The sequence below is a fragment of the Arachis stenosperma genome, chromosome 9 (assembly GCF_014773155.1).
Source record: "Arachis stenosperma cultivar V10309 chromosome 9, arast.V10309.gnm1.PFL2, whole genome shotgun sequence".
Classification (NCBI taxonomy): Eukaryota; Viridiplantae; Streptophyta; class Magnoliopsida; order Fabales; family Fabaceae; genus Arachis; species Arachis stenosperma.
In genome coordinates, this window is record NC_080385.1 from 160,299,980 (window position 1) to 160,312,751 (window position 12,772).

Consider the following 12,772-nt stretch of genomic DNA (forward strand, 5'->3'; position numbering starts at 1 on the left):
AATTAAATACACAATCTACAATCATACTATTTACATACCATAAATAAATTAATAAATCAATTTTAGTATAAAATACATTAATTTTTTTATGTACAATAATATTTTTGATAAATAAATGATCTTATGTTCTATTTAATTATATTGTAGATTTTGGAATTTTTTCTGAAATAAAATAAAAAATTTATTATTTCTCCAAATTCGATTTTTGAATTTTAATTTATAAAATATAATTTTTTTTATTTAGAGTAAATTTGTCGCACTCTCCAACGAACTCTATTATTTTAATAGAGTTCGTCTGAATTCCAACGAATTTTTATATTTTTAATTTTTTATATCTGCCACCGAACTTTACCACATTTCTTGTGAGAAGAGAAATTTGAAAATTAACCATTACAATTATTATACACAGGAATAAGTCGTATTTTTATTGAGATAATAATTTTTTAATTTATAATAAAAAAAAATTTTGGTTAAATATGACTTATTCATATATACTTGTGTATTTCTGGAGATAATGATAATGGTTGCCATTAGTATGGCGATATTGAAGAAGCCATGCCTATTGTTTGTGTACTTTTGCATATTCCTCCGATGATATTCTTTAGGAATGCAACTCTTGACCTTTTAGATCTAGCCATCTACTCATCCCAAAAGCTTTAACTGATGGAAAAATGTAGCACTAATAGTTATATCTTTAATACTCCATAAACCTCTATTGTACACATTATACAAATATTTCATTGACTTCTCATACTTTCCTTTACAAAAATTAGCTTAAGGCTAAAGCGAAGTATTATTATAAATTTTAGAATCTGAATTGAGTCAATTATAATTTTAAGAGTTAATTTGAGTCTGAACTCAAATTTTAAAAATCCAATTGAATATTAACTCTATATTTTATTTACAGATTTTAATATATAAAATTATCAATTTAATTCAAAATTAAAAAATATTATGTATATTAAAAAATTAATTATTATATATATATTAATATTTATTTTATATGAATAGCTAATTAATAAATAATTTTTGTATATGTATAATAATAATATGATTGGCTAAAGTTCTGACAAAAATAAATTTTAAAATATACATTAAATATACGATTAAATTAAATCGTATTTACTGAGTTCTGTATTTCTATAAGAATAAGTGCTGCAATAAAGTTTTTTTTGGTGATTTAAGGAGGATCAAAGATCCCAAACAAAGGAAAAGCAAAAACACACTAGAACAGATAATTATTTGAAATTCAAATAAATATGATATTTATATTCTAATAAAATATGAAAAGATAATTATTTAATGCATTACATATATGCACAATTAGCCTTATCAAATAATAATACACAGTAGAGAATAATTGTTCACTCTATTTTTTTAAAATATACCAGAATCATTGCCTTATTTTATTGGTATGGTGGTATTTAAAGAAACATATATATTGGTTCAGTAATTAAAATGCTAAAAGAAAAAGAAATCTTGTATGCTTCAATGTTCAAAGGCCCTTCTTGAAAAATATTAGATGATAATGTGTCATTTAATTGATAGAAATTCACAGTTGTACTTTTTAAAAATTAATTTAAAATATATAATTTATAGATACATGACTTAATGACTTTTATTCTAATATAATTGTTGGGGATATATTTACAAATTTAATTCAGTTTATTTAGCTGGCTATATACAAATAAAATATTTTTTGGTGTCTACAAATAAAATATTTGATATATTAGAATAATTTATTTTGTTTTGGCGAAATTATTGTTTTGGCAAAATATTATGAAGGTAAAAATTTAATTTAATTTATTATCGGATTATGCAACTAAAATCATGACATACATCTTTCTAGAATTTCAAAGTGCTTGAAAAGAATAAAAAATATTGACCAAATTGTATTGGTCAATTTGCATTTGGATGATGATTAGTCAAAATAAGTAGGTTTGTTCATGGGAAGCAAATGTTTTCCAAAGTTGACTCGGTAAAAAGAAAAGTAGAGTTTAATATAAATATAAATAATTTAATTTTAATGTATTAGTAGTATAAAATATTTTATTTAATTATATAATTATATTTATTATTTTAAATAATAATTTATGTGATTAATAAAAATAATATTTTTTTAATAATATTACATTATGTAATTAAACACACATAAAAATTATTTTATATTAATAATATTTTAAAATTAAATTCAAATATAAATATTTTCATAAACATGAAACTATCTTTATCACCAATCGTTTTAGTATATTTTACTCATGAAAACCCAATCAACTCACAGAGTATAAATGAAGTTTGAACCTGAAAGAAGCAGTTTCCAGCTGTATCATTATCATTGATTTCATTTTAGAGTTTTGACATCTTATCTTATTTTTTAAACGAGACACCAAACTCAAATTTGGCCTAAAGTACATATCATTTATAAAGAAAGTGTTTATTATTTCAAATTTTATTTATTAATTTAAAAATAAATAATAATGTGTAATTTTATTATAATAGATTAATACTGTATCAAAAAGAAAATGTTCACTAATTTTTAAAATTTTCTTCTAATATAGTTTATAATTATCGCATGGCTTTCTATAAAATAGCATTGGAAAAATCATTTTATGATGTACCAGAGCTGACATCTTTCTTCTTTATCCTTTTTTAGTTTAAGCGGATGGATCAATAATATTGGACTATTGGTTATGTCAAAGTCCAACTGTAAAAATATAGAAAAAAAAATTTAAATGTATCAAGAATACCGATATTCTAATTATTTTAACAGTTAATTTTAATTAATATATATTATATATATTTTTTATAATCCAAATCAACCGTTAAAATAATTGAAATACCAGTATTTTCGATAAATTTAAAACTCTTCCAAAAATATATAGTAGAAACCGGTTATGGTATTCCTTTGTATTTGAGCATAATTTTATTGTGGTACTCCAATAAAAATTTTATGATTATCCTTATGTAAAAATATTTTATTTTAATTTTTTATGATAAATTATAAGACTTAATTTTTGTATATTATAAAAGTATTATATTTATTTAAAATATTTTTAAACAGATAAATCATATTTTTTAGATAAAAATTATCACAAAAAAAATATTTTTGATATTTTTATCGGAATAGTTACCTTTTTATAGAGCCTCTCAACTTCAACTTATATAATAGGGTTAAATATGATTTTGGTCTCTAAGATATAGGTCGAAAATTTATTTCGTCTCCAACATTTTTTTGTATACAAAATCGTCCATAAGGTTTAAAACCAAGTTTTAAAATCATCATTTTTTACCTAAATTTTAAAATTTTTGTCCAAATTACTCATAACAAAAAAATTATAAAATAAAAAATAATAATAAGAGAAGGAGAGTATTTCTACTCTTGGAAAGGGAAGAAGAAAAAAGGGAAAGCAAAGAAGAAGAAGAAAAAGTTATCCATGATCCACATCTCTCTTTGCTTTTGCCACCAAAATTTTAAAACCAAGTTAAATCTTATGGACGATTTTAAAACCATATTAAATCTTATGGACTATTTTATATGCAAAAAAAAATTAGAGACAAAAAAATTTTTGACCTATACTTTAGAAATCAAAATCGTACTTAACCTTATATAATACTAGCCTGCAAGTAGGGGTGTGCATGGTTCAGTTTTTCTATAAACTGAACTAAAACTGCACTAAACCATTTTAAATGGTTTAAAAATTGAACCAAACTGCTTTGTCACATATGAAACTGGTTCTAAACCAGTTTATAATACAGTGCACCAGTTTAAACCAGTTCATAAAAATAAAACTGGTTTTAATTAAAAAAACCAGTTTAAACTGGTTTATAGGGTAAAACTAGTTTTCACACTCTCCCTCTTTCTTTCCCTCTCTCTCCCCTCTCTCTCCCCACTCTCTCTCCCTCCCTCTCCCTCCCTCCCTCCTCCCTCTCTCTCTCCCTCCCTCCCTCCCTCCCTCTCTCTCTACTCTGTCCTTTTCCTCTTCTGCTCTCTCTCTCTCTCCTCTTCCCTCACTCTCTCATTCTCTCCTCTCTCTCCTTTATCTCTTTTTTCTCTCTCTTCTCCTCTCCTTCTCTCTCCTTTCTCTATCTTTTTCTCTCCCTTTCTCCCCCTCTTTTCTCTCTCTTCCTCCTCTCTATTTTTCTTTTCCCTCTCTCTCCCCTTCCCCTCTTTCTTTCCTCCCCTCTCTTTGTCTTCCTCTCTCTCTCCCTCTCTCCCTCTTCTCTCTCCCTCTCTCTTTCTCTCTCCTTTTTCTCTCTCTCTCTCCCCTATCCCTCTTCCTCTCTCTCTCCTTTCCTCTTCCCCTCTCTCTCCCCCCTCTCTCTCTTTCTCTCTCTCTCTATCTCCGTCCTCTCTCCATCTCTCCTTCTCTCCCTCCTCTCTCTCTCTCTCTCTCTTTCTCTCTCCTTCCCCTCTTCCTCTCTTTCTCTTCTTTGCTCCCTCTCTCTCTCCTTCTCTCTCTCCCTCCTCTCTCTTCCTCTTCTCTCTCGCTCCCCTTCTTTCTCCCCCTCCCTCTCTTTGTCTTTCTCTCTCTCTCTCTCTCCACCTTTTCCTTTTCTCTCTCTTCCCCTCTCTCTCTCTCCCTATCTCCATCTCTCTCTCACTATTCTCTCTCTCCCCTGCCCCTCTTTCTTCCCCTCCCCTTTCTTTCGCTCTCCTTTTCTCACTCTCTATCCCTTTCTCTCATTTTTCTCTCTCCCCTATCCCTCTCTCCCATTTTTCTCTCTCTCTTTCTCTCTTTCCTTCTCTCTGTCTCTCTCAATTTTTCTTCCTCTCTCTTCCTCCTTCTCTCTTTTCTTGCACTCTTTTTCTCCCTCTATTCTCTCTCTTCTTCTCTCTCCTCCTCCTTCTCCTCTCTCTCCTCCTTCTCTCTCTTATTTTGGAGAAAAGAAGAAAAGAAAGAGAAGAGAGATATAGAGTGAGAAAAGGAAGAGAGAGAAAGAAAAAAGAGAGAAAAGAAGGAGAGAAAGAGAATAAGAGAAGGGAGGTGGAAAGAGGGCAGAGAGGAGAGAAATAAAAGGGAAAAGAGGGAAAAGAGGAAGAGAGCGAGAGAAGGAGAAGGGAGGGAGAGAGAGAGAAGGGGGATGGGAGGAGGAGAGAGAGGGAGAGGGGAGAAAAGAAAAGAGAGAGAGAGCGAGAGAGAGAGATGAGGGGGAGAAAGAGGAGAAGGAGAGAGAGAGAGAGAGAGGAAGAAAGAGGGCAGAAGAGATAGAGAGAGGAGGGAGAAAAAAAAGGAGAGAGAGAGAGGAATAGAGAGAAAAAGGAAGGGGGAGGGAGAGGGGGAGAGAGAGAAAGAGATAGGAGGGGGAGAGAGAGGGGGAATGGAGGGAGAGGGAGAAAGAGGAGGGGGAAAGAGAGAGGGAGAGAAGAAAGAAGGGAGGGGAGAGAAAGGAGGGAGAGAAGAGAGAGATGAATAGAAAGGGGAAGGAAGGGAGAGGGAGAGGGGGAAAAGGAGAGAGAGAGAGAGAGAGAGAGAGAGAGAAGAAAAAGAGAGAGAGGGGGAGAGAGAGAGAAGGAGAGGAAGAGAGAGAAAAAGAGGGAGACAAATAGGAGGGGGAGAGAGAGAAAGAGAGGAAGAGAAGAAAGAAAGGGAAGAGAGAGAGAGAGAGAGAGAGAGATGAGGGGGAGAAAGAGGAGAAGAAGAGAGAGAGAGGAAGAAAGAGGGGAGGAGAGAGAAGGAGGAAGGGGAAGGAGAGGTAGAGGGGGAGAGAGAGAGAAAGAGAAAAAAAAAGAGGGAGAGGGAGAAAGAGGAAGGGGGTGTGTGTGTGTGTGAGAGAGAGAGAGAGAGAAAGAGAGAGAGAGAGGAGTGGGAGAAAGAGAGGAGGGAGAGGAGAGAGAGAGAGAGGAAGAGAGAGGGGAAGGAAGGGAGAGGGAGAGGGAGAGGAGAGGGGAGGGAAGGAGAGAGGAGGAGAGGAGAGAGAGAGGAGAGGAGGAGAGGAGAGAGAGAGAGAAAGAGAGAGAGAATAAAGGGAGAAAGAGAAAGAAAGAGTATGTAAAATTAATTTTGGAGTTTAAATAAAACCAGTTTTAATTTGGTTTAAAACTAAACTGAACCATAAAAACTGGGTTTTGATAAACTGGTTTTTCATAAAAACTATGGTTTCAGTTCAGTTTTTTATTTAAAAAAACTGGTTTATTTAAAACAGTTTCAGTTCAGTGAAACCAGTTTTTTTGCACACCCCTACCTGCAAGAATGGAAGCAACACACTTTGATCCTCGTATCTTTTTTTATACTAACATAAATGAGCCAACTAATAACAGAGACACATTTCTCTAGGAAACGAATGGTTTAGTGTTGCATCATTGACAATAACAAGGAAGGGAGAAAATAAGAAATTAATATAAAATACATACAATTCAATTGCTTACCAAGTTCAGTACTTCAACACTGTTCTCCTTATGAGAGACTCTTTCTTAAACAATCTGACTATCACCTTTTGAGAGTCTTCGGGCTGCTTGGTTCATGCGTCTTTTCTTCTATCTCATAGACATAAATTCTCTCCTAGAACAGTGCATGCAATTTTTATTGGCTACCCTTTTGGTTATAAGAGATACAAGCTGTATGACCCAGTGAGTAAGAAGATTTTCATCTCCAGAGATGTCTCCTTTGTCAAAACTGAATTTCCTTTTCGATAATTAACCGATACTTCCAAGTCCATGGTGGACAATTTTTCTGATATAGTTATTCCCGCATCCATCACTAATGCAACCCCTCCAGCCACGCTTATCAGTCTTCCTTCTGTCCAACTACTATCTCAACCACTACCTTACAACACGGGTCTGTTATTTCAAACTCATCAATTAACTTAAAAAAATCATCCAGACAATACAGACCATCACCATACCTCAAAGATTATCAGTGTAATATTGTTTTTCATGGGAATCTAGATCAGTTTCAACACATCTCACACCATTACTTTCATTTCATATCTAATATCGCTGCAATTCCTAAGTCCACCTTCTTCCATCAAGTTGTGAAGTACTCTGAGTGGAGGCAGACTATGGATGAGGAACTTCAGGCCATGGAGGCTACTAATACTTGCGCTTTAGTTCCTCTTCCACCAAATAAAGACATCATTTGATGTCATTGAGTGTACAAAGTCAAGTGTAAGGCAGATGGATCAGTAGAACGCTATAAGGCCTGTTTGGTTGCAAAGGGCTATACTCAGCAGGCAGGCATTGATTTTAAGAACACCTTCTCTTCCGTGGCCAAACTCACCACTGTCATGGTTCTCCTTTCTTTAGCAGCCATCAACAATTGGCTTTTGTTGCAACTAGATGTGAACAACGCCTTCTTGAATGGTAACTTGTTTGAAGAAGTTTATATGGACATGCCTCTTGGTTACAAATCCAATAACTATAGACTTGTATGCAAGTTGAACAAGTCCATCTATGGTTTGAGACAAGCCTCAAGACAATAGTTCTACAAATTCACTTCACCGCTGCTCACTCACAAGTTCAAACAGTCCAGCCGTAATTACTCTCTCTTCTCTTATGGCAATGGCGATAAGATTGTTTGCTTACTAGTTTATGTAGATGACATAATACTTGTCAGTCCCTACAAGGATATGATGCATAAGGTGCAGAAATTGTTAAAGACATCCTTTAAATTGAAGATTCTGGGTGATTTGAGGTATTTCTTAGGCTTGGAGCTAGCAAGGTCCAGCGATGGAATTGTCTTTAGCCAAAGAAAGTACACTTTAAGCATCTTGAAAGACACCAATTTTACAGATTCTAAGTCTGTTTTTCTGCCTATAGAGGCTAACCTTAGACTAAGCAACTTCGATAGTGATTTACTTGCGGACCCATCCATCTACCGGAGACTAATAGGGAGGTTAATGTACCACACTATATCCATCCCCGACATTACCTATGCAGTGTTTACCCTTAGTCAATTCTTGTCTAAGTCTAGAACTGCTCACCTAAATACACTTCACAATCTCTTGAGATACTTGAAAAGAACTGTGAGTCAAGGGTTATTATTTTTCGCAAAATCATAAGAGGCTAATGGTTTATGCGGATGTAGATTGGGTGGGATGTCCCAACACTTGGAGAAGCGTTACAGGTTATTGTGTGTTCATTAGGGACTCTCTGATTTTGTGGAGATAAAAAAAAATAACAAATGATTTTTCGATCATCTGCTAAATCCGAATACAGAGCTATGGTAACAGTGGATACTGAATTGACTTGGTTGACAGGACTCCTCTTTGATTTTCAAATCAAGACACCATCTTCCATGTTATTTTGTGACTCTATGTCAACCATTTACATTGCATCAAATCCCACATTCCACGAAAGGGCCAAATATATTGAGATAGACTGCCATTTTGTTCAAGAGAAAGTTGTAGCAAGATTCATCAAATTGATCCATGTCCGAACTCAACATCAGCTTGTCAATATCTTCATGAAGGCGGTAACTCTAACCTAATTCCACAATCTCATCTTCAAGTTTGTATTAGCATGATCAACATACACCTGCTAGCTAGAGAGGATGTTATGAATACCTAACTTAATTAGTTAGCAGTTAATTAGTCATTTTTTCCTACTAAATATATATATACAGATACCTCACTTGTAATTGCAATTTTTTTACTCAATGAGAATCACCTTCTTCTTCATTCCCTTTCACATTCCAATAATTCTAAGCCTAGTTAGCATAAAAATTAATGTAACAAGAGAATAATATAATTCAATAGAAGAAGAAGAATAAATGCTTCCATGCATAAAAAATGAGAGAGAACCCAACGAGATCCACCAACACATTCTTCTCTACATTGAACCATTTCAATACGGAAGAGCTTTCGCCGGATGACCTAGCTAAGGAATCCATCGACACAGAAGAAGATGACATCTTGGCCCAATCGCTGGAGCCACTCAAACCCAAGCTATGCCCATAGATTCACGAGGTTTTAGTCCTTGCCGTGTTCAACCTCCTCGAACTTCTTGAACATGAAAATGGCATGTCCATTGCCATTATTGTCCTTGTCGAAGAGCCAGTAATACACGTCACACAAAATCTGAACTAGAATGTCTCGATTTCAACTCTATCATGGATGGCGTTCTTGATTTGTTAAACATCCAATTTGGTTAACCGTTTATTTTTTTGAATTTACTCCAACAGTACACAATCTCATCCCACTCATATTTTTTTTGACAATTTTAAACTAAATCCAGCGTTCTTTTTTTTAAATTGGTCATTTCTGATATTTCGCATCTCTTTAGAGGGTTAAATTCGTCTATATATTATTCGCTACACGACAAAAAAATTGACAAAAAAACTTTTCGTACCACAAACACCAATATTTCGGTTTCATACACCAATACACCTAATAATTTTCCTATATAGTAATATGAGTATATGTAGACCAATATTTTCTATTTTTCTTTAATCATTTTCAGTGACTAGAGTGTATAATTCAAGTAGTTGATTGAGTACACATGTATTATCTCTTAAACACTAGTCTACCAAAAATGGGGGAAAATACAAGGTTAAAAGTTTAACATATGAGAAAGATATGCCATGTTCTACTGCGAGTTTGGTATTTTTGTGGGTTATCCTTTTTTTATGAAAAATAATTACTTAAAAAAATTGGCAAATATGTTTGATAAAATAAAATAAAGGATAAAGTATTAAATTGGTCATAACATTTGAGTTTAATCTTGTTTTGATTTCTAAGGTTTAAAGTGTTCTATTTCAATTTAAAGAAATTTCATTTAGTTTCAATATAGTCCTACGATAAAATCAATGTTAAATAATTAACGTCACCATTCCACCAAGCCTTAATGTCCTTCCCTGAATAAGAGGTACAAACTCGAGATAAGGTATAGGATCAGCAGCGGCATCACTGCGAGTCACTGGCCTTAGTTCAAATACATAGAGAATATATCGTCAAGAACTCATTTTCTGCGAGAAAGTTCGCCCGTGGCGACGAGGACAAGGCCATCGTCACCTCTATCCCAGGAAACTCCCATCGACATCCGAAAAGTTGAGTTATATAAGTTTTTTCATATATGAAAACCAAGTTTCGTTAATTACTAAATATTGACTTTAAGGCAGGGTTACATTAAAGTTAAATAAAATTTTTTATTTTTTAAATTTAAATAGGACACTTTAAACCTTAGAGACCAAAACACGATTAATCCTAAACATAGGAAACTAATTTAGTACTTTACCCTAAAACAAAAAATAATTTAATTAGGTCACTAATTTGCTTAAATAAGTGTTAAAAAATTTAAATATGCCTTTTGCATGCAGTAATTTACTAGACAATAATAATAAACCTTTAAATGAAGTTCTCGCTTACAACAGTATGAATTAATTTTTGATTTATCAGATTTAGAAATATTGTGACAAAAAATTTTTTTAATTAATCGAAGTTATTAATATTTAATAAATTTACTTTCTGATTTTAAATAATTATAATAATAACATAAAAGAGGGTAAATTTTCGAAATCGCCAACCATAAACACGCTGATAAAGATATTTTCAATTTTTGTTAACAACAAAAATAATTTTAAAATATTTTAAAACGTGATAAAATACCAAATGCTAAATATATATTTTCTTAAAATGATTTAAAAATTGAATTTTAATATTTTTTTACAAGTATTATTAAAATATTAAAATATTTTTATCTTTAAAATTTAATAATTTCACGTTAAATAAATTTTTTTGATTTATTATTGTTAATAATAAAAAAATAAAAAATTATAGAAATTAAATTTTTATCTATTTTTTATTCTTTTTAAATAATTTTTTAAATATTTTTACAAAAATTTAAATTAAATATATAAATAATTTATTATTTGTAAAAAAATAATATTCTTTTGAATTATATTTATCGTATTATATAATATCTTGAGAATATTTTTGTTAGCATTTATAAAAATTAGAGACTATTTTAATGGTTTTTCGTCATAATTATAAATATATCTACCGAATATAATATTTAATTATTTATCCACTTTTTCCTTATCTCTCAATGGTACATCGTTTTTATTGCATAATTTTATAATTGACACGCACCTATATATGCATCTCTATTTTTTAGATCCATTTCATTATTGCTCTTGCTATTATTGATGTTATTATTATTCAAAATAATAATAATAATATGCAAGGATTTCTTTCCACACTTTGGAGGCTCATACCTTCTGGCATAACTTTCTTTTTTGAAATACATGCACTTAGGCTGGGTGTGATTCAACTATTAATTTTTATTACCAAGAATATGATTTTTAGGAATATAGTATATTTCTAACACATATACATGGTTTTTTGGAATATTATGACCAAATTTCACTCTCTTTATGGATTTGAATGTGAGAGTATTTTTCTTACGAAGGTACAAGTCTTCCTGTCATTATCATCAGTTCATTGCAACATCATCATCATCAACCTCTGCTAGGCAGAATTGCGAAACAATATAGTAAGGAATAATTTTTAATTTTTCTACTTATATTAGATTTTTTTCTATATATATATATATTAGATCTTTTAGTGTTTAAAAATGCAAACTAATTAAGTTAAAAGAATATCTTCAAACGTGTTTATAAAATCACCCATTGAATACAAATAAATAAACTTTTGATTTACCAAACCCAAATATTATCTTTTACTCTTGAAAAATAGAAAAACCTCTTTAATAAAAATATTACCACCAAACCCATTCTTATATTACTATTGTGTTAAAATTTAAAAATAAAATGTCATAATAATATTTAAATTGAATAAAATTACAAATTATCATGTTTTTTCTCGGAAACTTCAAGGTTAATTATTGTAGATTGGAATATTAAAATCACGACAAAATAAAATAAGAATCAAGCTCCACTAAAATAAGAAAGTTAGTAAACTAAAAAAAAAAGAGTTTAATCACTATTTGTTAAAGTAATATAATTTACATATAATAAAAATTACAAGTTCAACGATGATTAATCTCTTATTTCGTTACTTTATAATTCTCTTTATTAAAGAAAAGAAAAATCTTTTTTTCATAGGATAAGATTTAAGACACAGCATGAGAAGAAAGATTTTCTTTATGGACATTGGACTTTTTGGATTTTGTTTTGTTTTTCTTCTACGGTATCTTTCGGTTAAAGACTAATTCGTCAACCAATTTGGGTTAGTCAAGTGGTCAACTTACTCGTCCGCTTAAATAAATGTCGGGAGTTCGAATCCCGTCTTGTGCATACAGCAATCCATTAGCCAGCGACAGACCCTTAGTGGATTGAATTTTGTTTTTATTGAGTTGTGCCTATGGATATTATAGAAGTAAAAGGGCCAATTTTTTTTACAACAAATTACCAATTTCTGTATAGTTGGGTTGTGTCATGAAAACTTGTTTATCGGGCTGCAACTTGCTGCGGTCCAAAAAAACCGTAAAGGATTAATTTTGATTCTAATTATTCTTTTTTAATTATGAAAACCAAATTTTTTAATTTATTTTTAAATAAATATTAAAATCCTATCAATTGTTTATTTTCATAAAAGTAATAAAAAATAAAAAAATTATAAAATTATCTGAATTTATTATTTTTAATCATCGTTAGTTATTAATATTTAAAATTATAAAATAAAATATATTATTAAATTATTAAATTAAAAAAACTAAATTAAAAGAATGAAATTAATATTTAACTGATCTAAAAATAATAAATTATGATAATCACTTAGTATTTTTAGTAAATTTTTTTTAGTTAGATTATGGGGAGAAAATTTAAATTCAAAACAAATAAGTACTTTCTTTCTTCTCCTTTTATTTATTTATCTT